This window comes from Propithecus coquereli, unplaced genomic scaffold (assembly GCF_000956105.1).
Source record: "Propithecus coquereli isolate 6110/MARCELLA unplaced genomic scaffold, Pcoq_1.0 Scaffold125, whole genome shotgun sequence".
In the NCBI taxonomy this organism is placed as follows: domain Eukaryota; kingdom Metazoa; phylum Chordata; class Mammalia; order Primates; family Indriidae; genus Propithecus; species Propithecus coquereli.
Genome location: NW_012136636.1, coordinates 3,774,216 through 3,798,263, shown reverse-complemented (window position 1 = coordinate 3,798,263; position 24,048 = coordinate 3,774,216).

The following is a 24,048-nucleotide window of genomic DNA, read 5'->3' as shown; positions in this document are numbered from 1 at the left end:
CACCACAGGTCAAGGTTAGACTACAGTGATGAAGGTCACCGATCTCACCAGGGTTAGTGCAGTTGACCTCTTAGCAATGTCTGCTTCTTCACTAACCACTCCCCAGGTTCAGCACCTGAAACTGAGCATGCAACGAAAGCACATGGTCTAAAACAGGAGGGTCACTATTTGTCCAAGAATATTTAAGTCGCTCTGCAACTCCACTAGACGTCCAAGGCAGAGTTGTACATAAATTTTGATTCTGCGCCCAGAATCATTCATTTAACCCAAGTGCACTGGACTGATAAAGCAGAGGCAGAAACCAAGACAGCCGGAAAGGGGCTGGGAGGGAGATAAGACATCTCAGTTCAGCCTCAGTCATACTGACTTATGGCATTGACCTTTCTGACCTCTGCTTCCTTATCCTGAGAAATGGCCAACCACTACAGCTTAGGAAAGGGGTCAAGACCAAAAAACACTGGCAAATGTCCAACAGTCTGTTTATAAGAGCTCAAGAAAGCCACTTCGTGAACTTTACCTTTAATGGGACTTCCTTATGTCCGTAGCAATTCTCTTATTTGCTGGTGAACTCCTGGAGGACAATTGTGAGCCTCCTGGCTCAGTTGTTATCATTCACACCACCTGCATTTTGCTTCATGTGTAGAATAATAAAATCATGGAGCCTCAGAAAAGCCCCCAAACCAACAATTACCAATCAGACTCTTAACATTTGACTACATTCCTGCCTAATGATCATTGTGAAAGTTAATTTCATGTGTCCAATCGGCTAGGCTATGGTACCCAATTTTGGGTTAAACACCAGTTTAGATGTTGCTGTAAAAGGTAGTTTTTAGATGAAATTTACATTTAAATCAGTAACTTCTGGATAAAGCAGGTTACCCTCCATAATATGGGTGGGTTTTATGCAATCAGTTACAGGCCTTAAGAACAAGGACTGACCTTTACTAGGAAGAAGGAATTCTGCCTGGATGGCCTTTGACCTCAGGTTGCACCATGAACTCTTCCTTGGGTCTCCAGCCTGCTCTGTAGGTGCTGTACTTGCCAGCCATACGATCATGTGAGCTAATTTGTTAAACTAATCTCTGCCTATTCCCCTCCTTCTCCCCATCCTTTATATATACACGTATACACACATATACATCTCCTACTGATTCTGTTTCTCTGGAAAACCCTGACTATACAACCATCTCGCTACTTCTCAAATACTGTCACATGATCAGAAATGTTTGTAAGGTTGGCCTTTGTAACAATATAGTCCTGGAATTAAATCCTATCTCACCAAGTTACCAAATATGATTTTAAACAAGTTACTGATACCTTTCTGACTCTACCTCTCCATCTATGAAACAGGTGTAATACCAACTACCTTAATAGAATGTCTTGGATATGCCAGATGACATGTACTCAGCATCTATAACATAAATGGCTCTTGCTAAACAGTAGTCACTGTTTGGCTTCAATGAATTATATGTGAATAAATCCTGCTATTAATTATACCTGTAGCTAATGGTAGGGCTAGTTCGAACTTCTCTAATGAATTCATCTTTCTTGGCTAGAAATTGACTGTGTATGCCCCCTTTTAGGATTACTGTCAAAATAGAATCTTTCTAAGGAGAAGTTCATTGCCATTAGTCAGATTCCCAAATGAACCAGATGGAAAAATAATAATTATTATAGGCCATGTGGGATTATTCTTCCCATATGAGGACTCACACTTTTTCTAAAGAACAAACTACTGGGGAGGTGATTGTTTTCCAAATTTGAGTATCAGGGATTTCAAGGGTATATCAGCATCATGATTAACATTTTGGATATGAAGTTATAATAAATTATTAAAGATAAATTTTAAAAAGAAAAACTTAAGCTTTTGTGAATTTGAATGCTTACATTCCATATGTAATTTGCTTTTATGATGGTTTCAGAAAGATATATGTCAATCAAATGTTACCTCACTAAGTTCATGCTATACCAATTTTTACATTTCTTTTGGTTCTGGGTTTCAAACTACTTCACACAGGACATTGAAAGTCTCTTATTTATTAGACAGTATCTGAATTAAGTGTTTCTAAGAAAAGATTCAAGAACAGCTGTCAAGGAAAATTTTGCCACCTCTTCTTAAAATACATTTCAAATTGATAACATGGTATTGCATACAGCGCAAATGAGACTGAGTGTTTAAGAATCAAGACAGACACCACGTTAAAATGAAAAGAGTCAGGAAATACAAAACCTCTTATCTAAAAATAATTTGGCTGCAAACTGTGTTAAAGTCAGAGAGTTACTTACTAAGCTGTATTGAGCATTGTTAGTGAGAACTTATTAGACAGCCAGCTCTGTGCCAGGTATAATTCCCAAAGCAGCAGGGGCCACTGCAAATGAGCTTAGAGCCATGGCCTGTTGCAGTCGGAATAATCACACAAGAAGAGTAGTCACACAGAGACTCGCAGTCTCAGCCTAGAATGTTGAAAGCAGCCACTAGTAACAGGACATTTGACTGAAATCCAAAGAACAAGCACACCAGGTTCAATCAGAACTTGTCTGGAATGTTCTGGAAGCAATGGATGGAAGAAGGTATAAAGTCGGAAAATTTTAATAGTGTTTTCTTTGGTAATGACATAATACAAATACTGATAAAATATTATATTTAGCTACTCTGTATGTTTTTTGAGTCTGTCATTTCTAGGGGGAAATTGTGACACTCTGCAGTAGTCTTTGAAAATAACTAGAAACTTTTCCATAGATGACTTTTACATCTACCACCGGAAAAGTTTATTCAACTTTAGCATTTATCATTTTATCGTCTTCCTGTTTATTTTTTCACTTAGGGTTACTTCTTTGGAGACCTTTTTTTATTTTTTTGATTTGTCAACAACATAGGATAAGGCTCTTTTTTCTACGACCCTGTGAGAGAGTTCATAGGGTCAGGGTATAGATACATGTCCACAAGAATAAAATCCTAGTTCCCTGGGTTGACCTTAAGCAATCAATCTAATACTGGTTTTTTTCTATGACCTTAATGATTACTCAAGAACAAAATTATCTTTCCTTTGCTTAAGTTCATAAGGCATTTTGATATGTTAGTTTTTGCTCTCTCTGATATTTAAAGCTTGTGTTATCTGACTTTTTGTGGGAGCTGTCTCAGCAGTTAGCTCTCATTTTAGGGAAAAAGAAAGAAATTTTGCAGTAATATTTCATTTTGTCATCATAGATAAGAGATCATGAAAAAATTATAGCTTCGTAATGTACTAAAAGAGAATATGTCCCAAGAATACCCATTCAAAAGTAATAGTGAAAAGGGAAGGGCAAGCGGTCTCTTAATTAATGATTTTGAGAATTACTTGTACTAGCTTCTACATGAGCTTAGAAAAACCACATTTTATCAGATAAATACTCATCCTTTCAAGATTGTAGACAGTCTTCAAACTTTATGAAAATTCAAAATATATAGGAAGTTAGAATCAATTTTTTTTTAATTTTGTTTCTGCTGTCTGTGTTGTTTCAGTATGCTCTATAATATGCATTGCTAAACTTGAATTTAATTCCTGGATCTGCCATTCTCTGTGTGAACGCACTTTGAAAGCCCCTCCTCACATTCCTTGTGTTTTAGTTTCTAGTTGGCAAAACAGGAGGATAAACAACATATTTACCCATAGGAGTTTTAATGAGATGAACACAGATTGCTCCCCAATGCCTAAAGAAAAAAAAAAGTATATTTGAGAGCAGCGTGGTACAGTATTTAAAAACAAGGATTTTGAAATAAATTAGGCCTGTGTTTGTGACTAGCTTCTGCTACATATGAGGTATGTGACCTTGAGGAAATTATAACTTTGTCTCTCTAAGACTAATTACTTATTAATAAAATTAGGCTAAAAATCATATCTACCACATGGGGTTGTCATGGGGGTTATATGGGACAGGAAAAGGAAGGTGTTTTGTACATGTCTTGGATCTCAGGACTCAGTTGGTACTGATGACCATTTATTACTACATGAATATTAGTTGATAAATCTATTTTCATCTAATTTGATGTGTGTGTATATGCATGTATGCACACACATATATGTGTATATATAAAACTATTTTCTACAAGCTGAAAAGCAGGACTGATTCCAATCTCTGTCGTCTTTCCGAGAACAAGGTGGTGTGTCTATCGGACAGCTGGGAATGCAGTTTTGGATCTTGGATGGTGAGTCTCATCTATACATTGCCTTTGGAGTCATCAGTCATCGTGTAGTAATTGAAGCCACACATAAAGATAAAATCACCCAGTGAAATATATATATCTATACATACATATATACTGTGAGAATAAATGAAAGCTGAGGACAGATCCATAGGGAACACCTACAGTAGTGGGGCAAAAAGAAGAAGGGAAATGTGTCTTTTCTGAGCCAGGAGCATGGAACTAGGGATTGGGTACAAACACAGACAAAATTTTACCTGGGAAAAGGATAAGGAATTGATGTGTCTAATGAGCTCTGCTTTCTCTGATGTAGGTTTTAAGGTAATCAGTGGAACGTAAGGAAGAGTAGAAGTAGGGGCAGTCAACGGACCAGCTTCCGTGATGCACAGAAACACACGAGGGTAGAAGACAAGGTTAGAAAGGGAGCCGGGGCCTCACCAGGGAGGATCTTAACTCTTAGACTAACATTTATCTTCCATGACTGAGGGAAATTATAAGATGAGAACAAAGGCTTTGGATCTTAAAGATCTCAAAGAGAGTGCAGAAGGCAATGTAGGGGAAGGAGTTGGATTCAAGGAACCCAGTTCGAAGACCACTGAGATAATGCCAGGTGAGGGCTGCCAGTTGGGTCTGACACTCTCTGGCCCTCGTTCTTCTGGTCTTTCTTCTACCACTCCCCACTTTGAATTCCATCAATTACCACCCTGCTCCCCCATTCTCCACTAGGCTAGCAGCTTTTCATCCTTCAAATCTCAACTCAAGTATTACCTCCTCAGGTGGCTTTCTCTGACACCTGGTCTGATCTTGACGTCCCCCTCCTTCTTTCCACAGCTCCCTATCATGAAATGAAATCCATCGTGCTGTCCCCTGGCGGCTGGTCAGCTTGTTTTTACTCCTCACCAAACTGCAGACTTCCTAAAGGCAGAAACCAGGTCTCCTTGTTCCCTGGCGTCTACTCCTAACCTGGAATATGATCAAAATTCAATACATGGGAATGCGTGAATAAACAAATGTGTGTGTACAGGAGATGAATAAATACCATTAATATAAATAACAAAATCATAAATGAAACATGGATGCAGTGTAATTAAAAGCAAGCTTTGTGAAAATGGGTCTTCTAAGCAAAGAAGGGTAATTAGTGAGCATATTTTGCTGTAAAGGTCAATAAATTCTCATCAAGCCATTCTAGCCACAATCTGCATTCAAACAATGAGTGCTCCTCACAATTGCTTCTAAGTTATTCTGGGCAGCACTTAGCAGATGCTCTAAGCCTTTCCCTGTCAGCTGAGAGCCAAATGGGTGAGAAAGTAATGAAAGTGCTTTCCTTTTAATGTGTTCTTTAACCGGCTTTTCTGCTGTCGAATAGAATCAGTCTGACCTTCCCCACAACTAGATGTTTTACATCGTTTAAAAAAAATAATGCCACATGAATGTCAGTGCCTTTTATCTGGTGAGACTATGCCTATACCACACCAAGTGAATGATTTCATGGAATTGGTCTGCCAGCGTCTTGTCAGAGCATAGATATGGCCTGCCACCCATGATTATGCAGAAATCTATAGTGCCTTTTATCAAGGCCTAGAAAATAATTAAATCTCCCAACTATAAAAGCATAATTTATTTTAACATTGCTCTACATCAATGTCTTTCAAATGTTTTTACCACGCCCATGTGATCATGACCTAGTCATTTTTTTTTCAAAATATTAAGGGGGTACAAATGTTTTTGTTACATGGATAGCTTTTATAATGCTTAAGTCAGGGCTATTTCCTTTCCTCTCCCCTTCCCCACCCCCTTCTTGATTTCTGATGAATTGTTCCAAATTATTAGAGAGTACATGTGGTGTTTGTTTTTCCATTCTTGAGATACTTCATTTAGGATAATGGTCTCCAGTTTCATCCAAATTGCTACATAGGACATTAATTCACTTAAACGTATATAGGTGAACCAAAAGTTTCATAAATTTTCTCCTTTCATCTCTACACATCACTTCCATGCTATTCTATTAATTTTTTAAAACACCACTTCGATTCATAAATTGATTTCTTCAACCACTCTGAGTATCAATCATAGAACAACGATACTTTGAAAATCACCCTTGGCTACAAGGCAGAAGCAGTAAAATTATCGTCTACAAAGTAAACTCTGCTATTTCACCATTATATCCATTTTTGCTATTTTGACGAATTTATTTCACTAAGGGGAGTGATTCAGTTAAATTTCAGACTCTTTTTGTGTTTTAATAAATTTTATCTTTAGACTTCCTTTTGTGCTGTTTCACTGTTTTGTTTTCTTGTGTGGGGGTGATGAAGAGAAAAGGACCACAGATCATGTGAGTGTCACCTTAGTATGCAAGACTAACTTCAGCAGGTATAGCAGGTAAATGAGACAATAATGCCACCTGCCATCTTGGAACCTTACCTTGGTTTTTGGCTATGTCAAAAAAATGACAACAAATTTAGTTTAAAGATCTTGATTGACTTTATTTGTGATTCTATAATTGGGCAACACATCATTTTATAAAATAAAATGGGTGTTACAATGAGCTGAGCGGAGGAGGTGCTGTTACAGACAGGAAGGGGCTGGCTATAGAGGAAAGCAGACACAAAACAAAAAGCAGATTGGTCCTTGCAAAGTTACTTTTCTTGTAAAAGTTAAACTGGAGGGGGATTCCTTATCATGCTGGCTAAAGTTGGCCTGTTTGGGAATTTGGCCATTATCTCTCTCCTGATGTCTCAGAGACCTCACTTGCAGCTTGGTGGCATGGGACTTCAGCACGAGTCACTCCACTGTGGTTGATGTGTTGGGCCTAGCGCCGGAGCTCAGTTCAAACCAACAGCTTCCTGCATATTTTTCCTAACCCCCTATTCACGCATCCGTTCAACAAGTATTTTGTGGCACTTACTATCTGTCACATTTTGTGATAGGTGTTTGGGGGTTCGAAGATAAAATATAGATTTCTGCTATAAATATGTTAATAATCTGCAAAGGCAACAAATGTGGGAAAAATTATGAAGTGATTATTTTTAAAAAGCAACCTATTATGTAGGCCTGAGTTAAACTGCTATCTCAATGCAATGAACTATTACGGGAAATGCAGTGCTATTTAGTTCTACTTGCTAGAGAAATAAACATCTAGGCCTGGTAGTTAGCTGTATAATCTTTGTGGCAGAGAGTTAATTTGAATTTAACTTAATTCTTCCCACCCCAGAACTTCTCAAGGCTTCCTCCAAACCACTCTCTCTTCCTTGATTTCAGGCCTTCCCCTCTTTGGGGGAACTTGATCCACACTAATATAATAAGAGATTCTTTCTAGTGATGCTCTGTGCTTGTGAGAACTCAGTATCTTAATAAACACATTCTGCTAAAATTTAAGAAAGCCAAGGTGTGGATAAATTTAAGCATGATTCAGTAAATAGTTGCTTTCCTTCTGTGAATAGCCGAGGAAGGAGATTATATTGTGTCGGATGCCATTTGCTAATACTGACATAAAATTGTGTATCAGAAGAAAGAAATCCAAAAGCATGAAGAAGCCCTTAATTGTTTTCAAGAAAAAAAAATTATAAATAGGTCTATTACTGGGAAAAGATTTACATTGCCTTATAAGTCATTTTAATGGCTCATGTTTAAGTGAAATGTGAGATATCCAAACTAGTGGCTAAAAATACTCAGAGAGTTCTTACCAGAACAGGAAAATTTAGCAGAGAAAGGAACAAGCAGTGAGAATAGGTACAAGAGCATGGTCTGGTTTTTATTTGCTTTGAAATCAAAACCAGCCAAACCAAACTACATGTCGAGATTCTCAGTGATGATTGCGCTGCTGGCTCCGTGATTTCAGTTTCCAGTATCTGTTCCCTGGGCCTCCGGCAGGAGGCGGCTTTGCCTGGTCACGAAGTGCTGCCCTTGCTTGGGTGGCTGTTACCTTTCTCAGCCCAGGGCTCCTCCTCTGCTCTGTGAGGATAGTGAGGTTTGAATGCTTATCTCACAGGATTATGCCGATGATTGAATGAGATCATGTAAATCCTGGTGTGCAGTATGAACTTACAGGGGAGCTGCATCTAAATTTGAATGTGAATTTGTTGTTTCTATTCTCTTTTTTAAAAAATATATCATCCAGTCCCAAGGCTTCCCCTATTGTCTTTATGTAAAGGATTCCAAATCCTTTCTCTTCAATTCAATTCAATTCAAATTCAATTTCTTCTATGTTGCATTGCTTGAATATTTTATCTGAGATAGAATACCTTCTAACTCAGCATGTTGAAATCTAACTCATTACATTTACTCCCAAATCAGCTTCATGCCCCATAATCTCTTTTCTTCTAAGTGATAGAATTATCCTTTTCAGTTGCCTAAGGTCAAAATTCTGGAGTTATCTTCAATTTCATCCCTCCATTCATTCATTCATTCAACAAATATTTATTTAGATTCTGTGTCACGCCCTGTGTTGGGACTGAGAACACACACAGTGATAAACAGCCCACACATTCAGAAATGAAGATTGCACTCTGCTTATTCAACCACGCCAAACCACCATGTCGTCTTTATTTTTCTCTTCCACTATACCACTATTAGCTAAGTTCTTTTCAGCCTCCACTGCCTTCACATAGTTCAAGCCCTCAACTATGATGATAGCTAAAATAAGCCTTTCTGTAACTTTAGAGTATCCCACACACTCCTGCCAGGCATGGACATCTAAGCCACGTCCTTACACAGGACTTTCAAATGTTTCTCTTGTCTTGGCACTTAGCCTGTACCCCTCAGTCCTCTATAACGGACCAAAATCGCTCTCTTGAGTCTTACCTCCAGCACTAAGATTTGTAACTCTCCTGTCCCTGTGACTCTTCTAGGGATTCTCTTATTCCTTTGGTCTGGATCAATTCTCTCCCTTTGATCCCCAAGACATAAAGGAATGTTCTTTTCTCCACTCTTGAAAACCTTTTCCATCATTGAGACCAGCTCTGTTATCTCTTCTCCCCTAAAGCCTGGTGGAGCACTCACAGCCAGGGAGGGACTAATACACTCACTCATTCGGACCTATGTTTTATTTTACAGGGGAAAAAAAATATCAGAATTTTCTCACTTATTAATGTTTTTTTAAAAATTGAATGTGTGTTTATTTCCTTTGGCTTCACTGCTAGTTCCTGAATAGACTGTTCAGTTCATTACTGTTCATCTATATTTCTACATGCATATATAATACATATAATTCAGAGCATCATACTGCTTATATAAAAAGCACAATATAATTTGAAAATGTTGTATCATGTACTATGTTTGTATGTAAATAATCACTTGTAAAATCTAAGTATAAATATTATCTGCCTCTATAGACTTCAACAATATAACACCAAAAATAGCTGGGATGTGCAGATAAAGGTAGGACACTAAAGAAATCTATAACCCTTGAATAAAGATGGTCTTAGGTCCTTGCAGGAGTTAGTTCCCTTTATAAATTCACTGAAGTTTCACACAGACCTATTTTTTTTTCCTGTAGCTAGGTTGTGATTGATTTTTTCCACCAACACAAACAGCAGTAGATTAGGGAATTAATTAAGGAAAGCCTAGAATGTCCTCTCCTTCACTTCATTTCACTTACAATGCCTGCTGAGCAGATGGACGCTGTACCATAAGGAGGTTATTTCTCCATAGGGTGAGCAGAATATAACAAATAGTGTGATTAACAAGCCTAAGGGGTTCATATTGAGAAAAGGCTCAGTTATGACCTAACAACTAAAGAGTATTTAAAGAAATCAATTGCAGTTAACCCTTTCAACTGGTAAACAAATATGCACAAAATGAAACCCACAAAACACTAGAAACTAAAATAGAAAACTACACCAATATACAGTCTCAAAAAAGATGTCATAAAATTAACACAGAGTTACAAATGTATGTTTATAATTTGCATGAGATAAATTACCCTCTGGTACTTTCATACATTTCTTTGAAGTAGATTTGTTCCTGAAAAAGTTTGCATTGCAAATGTTTGCAAATTGAAAAATTTTTGAAAATGCACTACGGCACTCCCAGAGGGTGTTCTCAGGGATGAGATATTTTAGAGCAAACATCTTATTTATTTATTTTTTGCCATTTGTATAACACACTTAATCTATATGGTATGTAAGTTTGTAGTCACTTGTTGACTGTCACTTAGAGACAAATAAAAAAGTTTTACTTTAAAATAGTGTTCTAGCATGTAAATTCTAAAATGCATTCCCTCAGGTGCACCTTCCCTTCCTCCTCCATCTTTCAACATGTTGACAGTCATTTCTTACCCATCTCATGTCCCTAACTCAATTCATGTTATGATCTCACTTCCTGACTTATTTCCTATGCAAAACAATTTATGATTTGATTAATATCTGTTTGTGTCACATGTAGTTATTTTAGGCATGTGGATCACTTTGCCTAACCCTGAGGTCTGAGTTTATGGCTCGTGTTTCTAATCTAAGTCTGAAGTTAGAGAGAAAGAGAGAGAGAAGAAGAAGAAGAGAAAGAGAGAAGGCAAATGTGAAAAAAAGTTTCTCTTCCTTTCAGATCAAAACACCCCGAAAGTTCTTCCCTCCAGTGCTACTTGATCATACTAATGGTTGAAGTCTAGTTAAAAACCCTGTTTAGAAAACATCCAAAGATCAAACTTTTTAAGATGTTTTAGTGACACTTTCTGACCTGGCCTCTGCTTACCCTTTTCAGCCTCCTTTCTCACCAGGGCCTCTCTGTTACGCTGTACCAACACTGAACTTCTTCAGTTCCTTACATGAGGTACGACTTCACCATTTTTGCCCTTTGCATATGTTTTTCATTTTGCTCAAACTCTCTCCAACATGTTTTCACTGTGGTGATTTTGACTCATCCTTAGGAGTGATCACATTTGTCACTTCCTACAGGATATGGGTAAGGATTTTTCTCATCTCACCAGCCCCATGATACTCCTGAAGTATCACTGTTTTTAATTGTCTATTTACTTGCTTAATCCCCCACCCACATCTGCCCTTATGACCCGAAATCTTAAACTGGCAACCGCAGGGAAGAAAGCACTCACAAATACTTTCTGAATGAAACAAGGAACTAATGCATGTTTGAGTGAATAAAAGAATAAATGAATGTATCTCTGAGCCCACTATGGGCTATATTGCACTTCCCTCTTCCCTGTGCTTGCAACTTCTAGCCCCTGTTGCATGGGCTCCTGTGCACAGATGTGCTGTGGATTGGATGGAAGTCTTGTTTGTCATCCTTAAAATCTTCCCTTTTGAGTGCCTGCGTGACCTTGTGGCGGTGCATTTGGTATCACAGCATAGGAACACACAGATGAAGAGAGGACCCCAGGGGTTATGTTCTGCAGAGCCAGCCCTACTGCATACAGAGGCCCTTGTTCCTTCACTGATTTCTGAAGAAGAGCCAGTTTTCTTTACTTCCTTCCTAAACAACAATTAAGTTTGGGTCACATCCGTATTCTTGCTTGATATTCTCCAGGGTGAGGATAATTAGCTGAAGGAAAGATCCCCCTGTGTCTTTCCAGCCCTTGGTGCTAGAGGCTCTTTGTGTTTGGGAATGTCAGCGCATAACTTTCAAAAAGTTAAAAATGTATTCTGCATATCTATGTGAATAAAGATGTTCAAAGATTTTATTCAACTCCTTAAGTAAGATGATAAAGTTGGATCCCAGAACATTTGAGGAAGAGAGATTCGGATAGATTCTCAGGAAATGCATTAAAAAAGCTGATGTTAGAAAGAGATATAGGGAAGTTAAATTCAAACCTGGTTAATGTCCTATAGAACAACAAAATCAGAATCTTTGGGGGTTATTTTTTACTGCTGAACAGAGATCTACAGGTGACCTGTGACTTCATGATACCTAAGCCCTATTCAAAGAGCAAACAGTGAAGATGAATATGTTAAATAAACACTGGGGAGGCTTGTTGAACAATAACCCAGAGTGATATTTTGCCTTATTTCTAGATTTTAAATAACTTTTCTTAATAGCAGTTATCCTCTTTGAGAAATCGGTGAGTCCTATGGACCACTCACTCACAACATTACACCTACTGTTTTAGGGGGGTTCTGAGCTCTCTGAAACCCACCATAGGTTATCTAGTGGTCCACATCCCCAGGGTCCTCATTCTCAATGGCTGAAGCCCACATGCAAGGCAGGAGACATTTGGTCACAACCAGAGTGACCATATATGTTGGTTTTCCTTTCAAGGAAAATGTGCAAAATATCAGGACAAAGTGGATTCAAACACAGTGGATTGGGTCAGTTAACTCCTCTGGTCTCCAGCGTAATAGAGATGTATTTGATGCCACTGTTTTAGTCTCCAAATTCCAGATAGTGGCCAGTCGTACCCCAGCCATTGCCCCTCACCATGAGAAGCGTGATGCTACCGGGCTGCAGGGCAGCAGGCTCAGGGGGAAATGTGAGAGATTCTCAGTCAGATGTACGCGAAGCTATAACTAGGAAATAGATGCCAGGGAGTCCTAAGATAGAGCCTATAAAGAGAGGTCTGGCCCCTCTTCAACTGCAGTGAAAACCCACACCTATTTATCATTGTTTGATGATGTCACTTCTTGTTTTTCAATACATACTTTCAGCAACTATAAACTTTTAAAAAAATGGTGAATTTTCAATGCAAATAAAGCACTGGGTTTTCTATTCCCAAGAAAGTTGCTGATAAACCTGTTTTTCAACATTGACCATCCACAAAGGGGAGAGGAGCACGTTGGTAGGAAGCCACTAACCTCCTGATGCTTCTGAGGAAATATCAGTACCTCCTTCCGAAATTATTCATTGTTTTTGAGAGTTGGTCCAAATATCATTCGACCGCTTTAGGAAAGGTCCATTTACACATCACTCAGTGAAGCATGATGTTTCATTTAGATCATGGCTCTTGTTTAGATTAATTTCACCCATTTTTTATTATAGGCCTGCTTATGCATCTAATATAGTCAAGCAATCCCTTTTCATGCATTGGCAAAAGGACTTGTCAAGAGTTAAATAGTGCCAGCTTTATATCAGTGTCATCAGGTTCTTCAAAGGGAAAATGAGTCAATTCCAATAACGGTTATACTTTTTCATCCAGTTCATAAAATCAAAGGAAGGCTTTTGGAAGTTAATTCTGTCAAAGGTGAAACATGATTGTAAATGTTGTGATAAAATCCAATGGTTCAATATTGAAGATAAGCTAAAGTGTGTTGTTGTTTACTTTGTTTTCTTCTACTGAGAATACGTGATTATATATCTTGGTCAAGCATGACAATATGTTAAAACAATATTTTTATTAATGCTAAATTAAGAAACTACTGGACTTGGTTGTGGTGTACACATAATTCATAAGTGCATGCAAATAATCTTCTATATTTAATCAAATATGGAAGGATTATAAATATTTGGGTGATTATAGGATGATTATAAATATTTTGATATATGCATACTCAGAAAAATTCAATTCCACAATTTTTGGACAAAGTTCATGTGGAATATAAAAGGTATTTCAGCTTGGCAGTTCATTCTCTTTACTACCCATCGGCAATCACGTTTTATAACGTTCAGACCTTTGAAGTATCCCAGAACAATATCTAAAATGATATTAAACTTTGGGAACGTGATTCTTTATGTTTTGGTTGCCATTTTGTTTAAAATCAGTAAAAATCTTTAATAAGATTGTTTAATGAATGGAATGCCAAAAATGATAGCTTATGAGGCTTGTAGCAAATTACACATATTTAAAACAAAACTTCTGAATTGGAAAATATTGTAAACTATTCCTTCAAAATCAAGGGATGAACCAAGCAAATTAGTTGATGATGGTTGTATCAAAGGGACACAGGAGCCAACTAAAGTAGCTCTCAATGGCCAAAGCTAGAACAACTTGGGCAACAATGCGTAGTACTGGAATGTAACCCAAAATAGAAAACAAACATCCATGAGTCCATACTCACATAAATAAATGAATAAGAGGAGACAAATCTCCTGTACAGAAGAATTCCAAATAATTTATGTAGATACTCTACCTTCAAGGAGGTAGAGCGTAACTTTCCACTTAAGTGTGGGTTGCGAATAGTGAATTCCTGTAACAAAGTACAGTATGGAAAGGGAAAAAGAGTAACTGCAGTGAAGAAACCTGATGAACACTACCCAAGCCAGGTGATCAAGATTAACATCAACAGTGATGTCGCATGCTGCTGGTATGTACCATCGTATGATATGATGAGAATGGCACTTTACTGTGGTCTTCCCCCTCAAAACACATATTCCCGGTCTAATCATGAACAAAACACCAGACAAATTCCAACAGAGAGACATCCTACAAAATACCTGCTCAGTCATCTTCTAAACTCTCCGGGGCATCAAAAACAAAGAAAGTCTAAGAAAGTGTCATAGCTCAAAGAAGCCTAAGGAGACACAACTAAGTGTACTGAGGCATCCTTGATAGGCTCCTGAAATAAAAATAAAAAAAAAATTAGACAAAAACTAAGGCAATATGAATAAGCTATAGACTCTAGTTATTAAATAATAATGTATCGATACATGTTCATTAGTTGTGACAAATATACCATATTAATGTGAGATAATGATAGAGGAAACTGGGTAAGGAGGTATATGGGAACTCTTTGGGCTGTATTTTTAATTTTTCTGTAATTCTAAAACTGTTTTTTAAAAATAAACTCTATTTTTAAAAATAATAGAAGCTTGTATGTTAAGGTGCTCATTTTCCCTGTTGCCTTAGGCTCCCGCATGGCTCAGCCAGAGCGAGGTTGTTTCCCCAACTCATTCAACTAGAAGGTCTTAATATTTTGTTACTCATTTCAGGATCGTAATGTGTTTCCACTGAAGTTCTATCAGGATTTCTCTCCTAGAACAATCGTGAATCTAAAAAATCCTAGAGCATGCTAGGATTTTGAGCTGTCAACCCTCTTAATAAATGGATACTTTATATAAAAAAAAATCATGGTTTACAAAAAAATAGCCAATTTCAAATTTAGTAGCTATAAAATAAAGTTTTGAAAAAATTACAGGTGATTTTATTTTAAAAATTAAAAATACTGTTAAAAAAAATGTGTCCTTCAGAAAAAATACCATTGACACAGCATTACATATCTTTGCAGGTTTTTTCCCTCTTATGCAAATTACTTCTACTCAATTCACTCTTGATTTTAATGAAACGTATTCAGTGAGAAGGCAGGGTCTCATGTAGAAATGTGTGTACTTTATTAAAACTTCAGAAAAAAATAACTTTGTATATTTCCCTAATACCTAAAATGATGAATGCTCAGTAAGTATCACTGCATTCATTTGTTTTCTAATAATTAATCTTACCTGATACATCTTAACACTTCCCTCTCCAAATGAGGGTATTCCCATTTCTGAATTTTTCACATTGAAATATGGAAAATATGCAAATATCTCAGCCTAAGTATTTTTCACAGGCACTGCCTTTATATGTTCATTCAGAATAGCTTTCTTTAACAAATACTATGTCACTGAATATTGTCACTTCTTCCTTGTAAGCATTTTATATGTACATACAACCGATTCTTCCAGTTATACTTTCTCTTGCCTCTCACTCAACAACTTCTGGATAATATTCTTTCAGTCATTAAAAAATTATTTTTCCTCCTTAATATGATTTGGAATTGCTCAACTTTATAACTGATGAAATGTACCACATAATGTAGCAGATTTCAGCAAAACTGAAATCTTTAGGAGGAAAAACAATTTGAACCACAACCTCTTGGAAGAACAGCTGCAACAATAAACTTGAGTTTAATAAGATGATCTTGCTACAACATGAAGGAATATCAAAAACACAATGCTAAGTAAAGGAAGTCAGACGTCAAAGACCACATATTATATGATTCCACTTCCATGAAATGTCTTTGAAGGCAATATATAGAGCAAGTACAGGAGTGGTGCCTGGGGCCGGGAGTTAGCAATAAGGATTCACTGGAAATGAACATTGCAGATTTTTGTTTTTGGAGCAATGAAAATGTTCTAAATTTGGATTATGTTAATGTTTCCATAGCTCTGCAAATCTACTAACCTTCATTGAATTATATACTTAACAGGGTATATTTTATGGTATGCAAATTTTATACCTCAATAAAGCTGTTTTTTAAAATGACGTTTATCAAAACGGCAGTGCAGGCAAATGAACTCAGCCTGTTGGCATCGTCAAGATCAACGTCTGAACTTGAGAATTATTATAGCTACTTTGCTTTTGCGTCTGCTCATCAGGGGCAGCACTGAATTTCATAGGAGGCAAACTGCAAATACGTGTGGGTCCCTCACACATAATAGAAACTGTGCTAGTGCCGTGCAATGAGAAAGCTCCACACGGAACTTAAGAAATGATTCTGGCTCTTCTAATTACTTTCTTCCTTATTCAGCCATTGCCTCTTTGCCCCTATCATTTCTGCTTGACAACTTAAAAAATAAATAACTTCTTGTATTTCTTCTTTTCATATTTTAATGTCAGCTGGAGGTTTGGATGCCCATTTTCATTAACAAAACGTTCTTTTCTTTTTGTACATGAGATGACTAAGTTCAAGCAATTAGCTGTAGAATAAGCTACGAACATTTTTATATTTCCAACAGAACTGAAGCTCCTAACCCGTGAATAAATAAATGTTATTAATGGGCTAAAAATCAATAAAGAAAAATAATACAAGCAAAGTCTTTGTTGCAAGAATGGGTGCTCTTTAGCAATCCTTAATGTCTGGGTATTAATGGAAAGTATTCATGAATGTGAGGCAAGGACATTGTTTGCTTCTTTGTACCGTTAGAGGGAAGGACCAGAAAGGGACCAGTTAATAAAATAATAAATAAATAAATAAAAAGTCCAGTGGTGAGAAATTGAACATATCAACCATGAAATTGTGTTAATTTGATAATTACAGTGTCTCAGTTCAGATGTAGATCCTGGACACTTAACAAAACGGTGACAAAATAATTAGGAATGAAGGCATATTACACACACATTAGTAGCTGGAGCAGATAAAGTGTAAAACTCCCTTCAAGAAAACGCTTTTTGAACAGCACAGAGCAATTATGTGCAGACCTTATATTATGTCATCATTCAAAGTGGATCTGGGAAGACAGACAAGGAAGGAGCCTTTCCAGCAAGGTTGAGCCCTGAAGGGCACAGGGGGAAGTAGAGGCGGCAGCAGGACGAAAGGGGGAGGGAGAGACGTGGGGAAGCAGCAGTGAGGAAAGGTGAGCATGAAACCTGCCTCCTGGTCCCTTTCCTCTCGCTTAATTTTCTCATTCTCTTCGATTTCACTTTCTCTCTTTCACCTTCATTTTTCACGTGTGTCCCCTTTAAAATGTTCTCCAGCCTATTTATATACTTCATCTGCACTCTCTTCCTTCCTTTCTTCTCACTCACATTCTTTAAGGCAAGAAAACTCTTGAGAATGAAAATGAGCGGTTTGATGTTTGTACTGAATTCAGGAGGTGGAGTGTAGGAAAGGAGACCCATGCATCATTTCTTTATAGCTCAAATGAGATGGCAGCCTTAGGAGAAAACAGCAAACGGGGGATAGAGACAGGGACTTCCACGAAAAAAGGTAATTCATTACAGGATCTATTGTGCCGGGCTGGGTGTGCAAACTGATATTTGCACCATTTCAGCTGGGTAATTGGGTTCTCTTGCTTTGTCTCTTTCCCTTGAGGAGTTTAAATTTTTCCTTTTATAACTACAATACAAAGATGAGTCAGTGGCCCAGTTTTCCAAAGTCGATTTTTTAATATAGTTTACAGTATAGTTAGAAATGAGATGGCCCCAATTCACGCCAGAGTCTTCTCTGTGCATAAAGTATCCTGGGAATGCATTTAGCAGCTAATTTTGAATGAGGAGGAAAAGGTAAATATATGTTATAATATTATATAACATGTCAAAGCAATGTCCATCAAATCATTTTATATTAACAAAATAATCACTTCACTTATTACCACCCACCAATCCCTGGTGTAAAGTAAGTTCATTATTATTCCTGTTTTGTATGTATGAGGCAATTGAGGTTAAATAATTTTTGCTGGGTCATTTAGGGAGTACGTTTTTAGACGTGAAAAGATAAATGTCTTCATCTTGCAAAAAGAGAATAGATGTTTAGAGAAATTAAGGCCATTACCCAAGTCCACACTGCCAACCAGGGGCAGACCTGAAACTAGGACTCAGATCTTGTAGAGACTCCTCTGACCACTAGACCAAGCCTCCTTTTTGTTTAGCACAACAACGATCCCACCAACATGGAAATGCAAATATTTTGCCCATGTTTGCATTCTATTTAACTAGGTCATGAAGCAGAGAACTCTTGCATACAACCCATTTTGGATGGTGTTGACTAATAGCAGAGATGTCATAAAATTAGAAGGGTAAGGTAGAGATGGCAGCTCAAGGCTAGCCCTTGGTCACACAGAGCACCCCCAATACTTCAGGATGCTGTGAAAATTGTTAGGACAGAAATTAGTACACAGATATTCGGTGAGAAATCTCACAGTGGGTCCCACCACTCCTGCCTTTCTCATAGCAATTGCTGAATGCAACCAGTGTTCCCTTCTTCATTTCACCATCTCATTCCCTATTAGAATTAAGATTTACTTTCAAGAAGAATGCCTTGATAATTACCCTTTATGTTTTCTGAAAAGATCAGATGATGTTGTCATACCTGGCCTCATTAGTAGCCTAGAGGGTGAGTATCTGTCTCGTTCCTTTGCAATTGTCATACCTGAATGTTGATGGAAATCACAACATGGTCCCCCCCCCCAACAAGGCGCAAATCCTTATTAATCTTCTCCATAATCAATCTTTATAGTCAGAGTTGTTTTATTTCCGTGATGCTCCCCGGACGAAACTCACTATACATTGCATCATTAAGGTTGATTTTCTAAGAAAAGAGTTCTCTATTATTTCCCTCTGATGGCTTCAGGCTAATTATCAAACCTCTCTATGCCTCAATTTCCTCTTCTGTAAAATGAGGCTAACTGTAGTATCTACCTCAAAGGCCTGTTTTGAGGATTAAATGAGTTAACATGCAAAGCCATTAGAGCAGTGGCTGTGCGTGATCAGACACACATAGCAGCTGTTTACTAGTTTTCCCTAAAAGAAGTATCTAAATTGTAAAATAACCTTCATAAGATGATTACCTTTTAGGATAACCTCCTCTGGTAGCCATGGGCAATGAACAAACAATAGTGATCAACCTGTACTGATCATTAGAATCAGACTGCCTTTTGTGCTCCCAGGTTTGCCACACACCTGGTGATTTTCAGTCCTGCGTGCGCAGGTGTGGATGTATTTGAACTCAGGTCTTGCTCTTTCAACCTCAGCTCACACTCCATCTGAGATGCTAGGATATTTATGATGCTCATGTTTAAAACTAGTGTTCCTTGGAAATAGTTAAGATTTGAGAGGTTATCTTTATTATGGAAATTAATAGTCTCACTGTTTTATTCATTAATATTTTAATATGTTTATGATGAAACTCAGCCCAAACCAATTTCCAAATCAAATCTGTCCCTAAGTAATTTGATTTGTCAGAACAGAGAACAAAAGCATTACCAACAGGGTACTTTGAATGAAATTATAATTAATTAGGCATATGAATGCACTAACTAATTTTGGATGAGTAATTAGATGACTAATTATGTTGAAAACAGAACTGTGTGCTTAATGAGATGACCATGGCCAATTCCACCCTCAGAAAATGTTTTCTATTAGTTAAACTTATGATTCTTTTTTGATGATCCAGGGTCACCTGTTGCACAGAGAAGATATGTAGAGGTGTGATTTGTGCGGCTTTAGACTTGCAATTTTCATTACACATCCCCAATCAAGGCCTCTTTACCAACACATATGTTCTTTGACTGTCTTTTGCAGATTTATTGATATGCCATCTCTTTCCTTTCACACCCTACATACACACACACACACACACACACACACACACACACACAAACACACACCTTCGCACTACCGCCTAAATTCTAATTATTTCTGCTTCGGTTTGGGATCTCCACAATGATAAATTGAACAAGAAGAGGAATAACACGTTGATTGTGCTATACATAAATCTTAATCCATCCTGGAGAAGTATTTGAAGTGGCAGTTTCCCCTTTGAAAAGGCGCTGCCTGAGATCTGCTCAGATCATAGGCAACCTTGAAGCATTCAGCGGTTCCGCTCCAGGCAGCTGGTTCTAACTAGCACCTATTTGGCAAAAAGCTACACTCAGGATTTCTGGTTTTAAGTTCAAACCAATATTTCATAGCAATTGTGTTGTCAGAATTCAGGTCAGGAAGATGGCAGATGTTAATTTAAACCAAAGAAGCGAAAACAAACTCTTTTCACTTTTTCTTTTTTTATCATCAAATTGGCAGCTCTCCACAAATTCTGAACACAAAATAAAATGCAAGTGAGTTAGAGACACACAGAGCGGATGAGACATTCTTAAGGTATTTCGGTGTCGGGTAGATACTGAATAGATTCTAAAGTCAGACAACTTAAGGGTGCGAAAAGCGATGGCCTTGGTATGTCAGAAAATAACAGTGCCATTTTGCTTTATTCTAAAGAGAAAGCTGAAAATCATGATATCATGATGATCCCAGTTTTTATGAAACTGTTTTCCCTTGTTGTCTGTATTATCCAATGACTACGAGGTCAGTCCCTAGAGAAAAGGTATCCTCGCTAGTTTCGTCTTTTTTTCCCACACTTCATCAGAAGAACTCCCCTTTCAGAAAATGTTTTATCTACAAGAAATGAATTTTCACACCTGGAATCTAGATAGAGTCAAATCTACTCTGCAGTTGGAATTCAAGACTTCCCATCATTTTATGGTAAAGTCAAACTTTGGTAAAAAGCCTATGCATTTGCATTATTGATATATTTGTATGTGGGCATTTGCGTGTATGCAACTAGCTACACATTCACCCTTCTCTTCCATCTGTTTTTAGAGCTTCACAACGAAAAAAAAGACCTGCCACTGAACATCCTCCTGATGAAGATTTCTATCTTAAAGAGAATTTTAAGTCTAACAAAAAATCACTTTGAATTAGCAATTCAGCGTAAGCACATTCTGCTGGGTACTATACACTGAAATAGTGATCTTTCTCACACAAAAGCAATTATTAAAAAAATTTCTGTTGTATTTTCCAAATCAGTCACTAGGGATTTAACCAGTGTTTGAAGATTATCAAGTACAATTATCTGCTTGATCAATATTTTGTTTCTGTGAGACCAATAGACTTAGGAGCACCTCTGGTTCCTTTTAAGGCTCATATGTTGACCGAACAGTTCCACAGAGATTGACAATCACTGCAGAGCAGTTCTTAGGTCTGTTATGAGATAATCTTATCTGGTTTGCCATTTTATTTTGGTTATTTCTTCTGACCTCTTCCTTACTCAAGAAAGCTTTTAGGAATGTGGGCTCTCTACCCAAGGATACTGAAACATTATTTGCTTTAGATTAGGTGCTTTGGAAGGTCTTGCTTAAAGGAGACGTATCATGCTTCCACATCCTGCCCGGAAATGACCTCCACTTCAGATGCCGCGGACTGCACATCGCTTGTTGCAAACTGTGTGACACTCAAGGAAGTCAGTGAACCATTGCCTTTGCCCATTTAACCCATAGGGGAAAAATAGAAGCCCTCTTTTTTTTTTCTTCTCCACACAAGGAAACAAAAGGCCCTCTTTATAGTTTGTTTATTCCTCAAGAAGAAAAAGATAAAAAGAAAGATTCAAAAGAGAAATCTAGGTTCTATAAAAGTCTTTACGTGAAAACGTAGGCCAAATTTGAAAGTTTACACAATAAAATCCTACCAATTGTTGTTTTAGCTTGTCCTCCTTTCATGTTAACTTTTTCCCAGGTTTGGCAAAAGGATGCGCTCTTCTTTGGTTGTTAGGAAGGTTGACAGTCCCTCCCACTTCCAGAAGGCAAGGCATGGTCTCCATACTAAGTTGGAGACCTGTTAGCACAACTGATACTGTCGGAAAAGCTGAAAATATAAACAGACAAATGAATTTAAAACAGTCAAATGCTTTGTGTGTGCCACCAATTGTCACGCTTAAAAACTTAGAATATTCTGTCGACTGTATGTGAGTCTATATAAGTGTTGAACAGGCCAGGAAAGCACAGTAGGAGAACCGGACATGAAAACATTTTTATTTAACCCAGCCCGCCACTGTCAATCTCAGTGGCTTTTCACAAGTCAGAGAGTCTGTACACAATCCTAAACTCTTGCAGTCTGATTAAGCTAAAGTTAACAAGTGTATGTTGAGCGCTCCTAATAGGTGCTGAGCATATGCTTGGTCCTGAGGAACAGAAAATATGAACAATTCAGAAGAAAGAAAAAAGAGTTTGCAGTTTATTGTTGATTGAGAATTAATACTGTTGGTGTTTGAATGTGTATTGTTATGTAAATGTGTGTTGTGTGTATATGTGTATGTTCCTGTATGTGTGTATACATATGTGCATGTGTACATGTGTATGTTCCATGTATTATACATCTATAATTCAGGTTAGTGCCTTTTCTCAAATCTAAACTCAAATTTTTTTTTGAGTTTTTATGCCCGGTTTAACTCTTTCTGTATCTGATTTTATGTGTTGCTAATTATGGAATTCTACTTGGTAATATAATTAATACTGAGACATCTATTTCCCTAGCATTTTGGTATCATACAGTGCACATTTGCCAAAGTAAATGCCTAAGCACATAGAACAGAATCTAAATTATGCTCTTAAACTAACTAACTGGGATGGCTATATTTGTTTGACCTGTTAATATCTATTTTTCAGTCCTTTGTGGAAGCAATACAAATTTATATTGGCTGACAAATTTGTGTTCCAATAGAATTACTTCTGTCCCTAGTGTTTCATGATTTAGAATGAAAAGTATGTCTTCACTGTAGTTTATTTATATGGACGTTCACCGAAGTCAGTGTTCTAACTACAGTGGAATTCCCTAACCAAGTTATATTTCATTTACCAAAAAAAAAAAAAAAATGTAAGCTTCAAAAGCAAGTGAAGATAAGGGTATCACACTTTGTCTTTTACCGAAGAGTATTCAGACATAGTTGGCGAGTGAAGTATATTACTTCTGAAATTATTTAAACTAAGATTAGAATAACTTTACCGTGTTTTATTGCTTTACAGTTTGTGGGGATATGATAAAAGGCCATTAAAAGTATACATGGGTAAATTCTTTCTGACAACTTATTAACTTGTCCCCAGGTGGGCTAACACAGACCTCAGAGGCTATGAAGTAGAAAACAGGTGTTGGGTCACTTCTAATTCAAACGTCTGGTAGGTAGGTGCTCAGTGACACTCAGTAGTGGACACTACCCAAAACAGAGATGTCATGTCTCCAAATAAATAAATAAATAAATAAATAAATAGCTATATGCTAATACTAACTCATGAATTGTCAATGCTGAGGTAAATATGGAGAATGTTCCATGCGGTTTCCGCTTTCCATTCCTAGTTTCTTACAGGTCTTCACAGGGAAGATCCTTTCCCATCATGGGTAGTGGAGGAGGATTAGCATCATCACCGCAATTTTGTTTGAGCACTCCTCACCTCTGTCCATGCCCAAGAGCCAGTAAGCAGGCCCTGGTCCAAGGTCAAGTGTAAATCCCAGCTGTGGAGGTTCCTCTAACAAGGTAAAATTGTGATCGCTTCAAGATGGCTTATGCGCCCCATTCTCCTGGGCTGAGAGGATCTGTAGCTGCAGCACAGGTGGGAAGCACCTGGCTTCACACCCTTCCAGACCAGAGCCAGGAATGCAAGTTGGGAGCTGCCGACCCTCGCTAGAGGGTGAGGCAAAGAGGAAGGCTGGGAACAGATTTCAGAAGTTGAACTCTTCCCTCCACACCAGG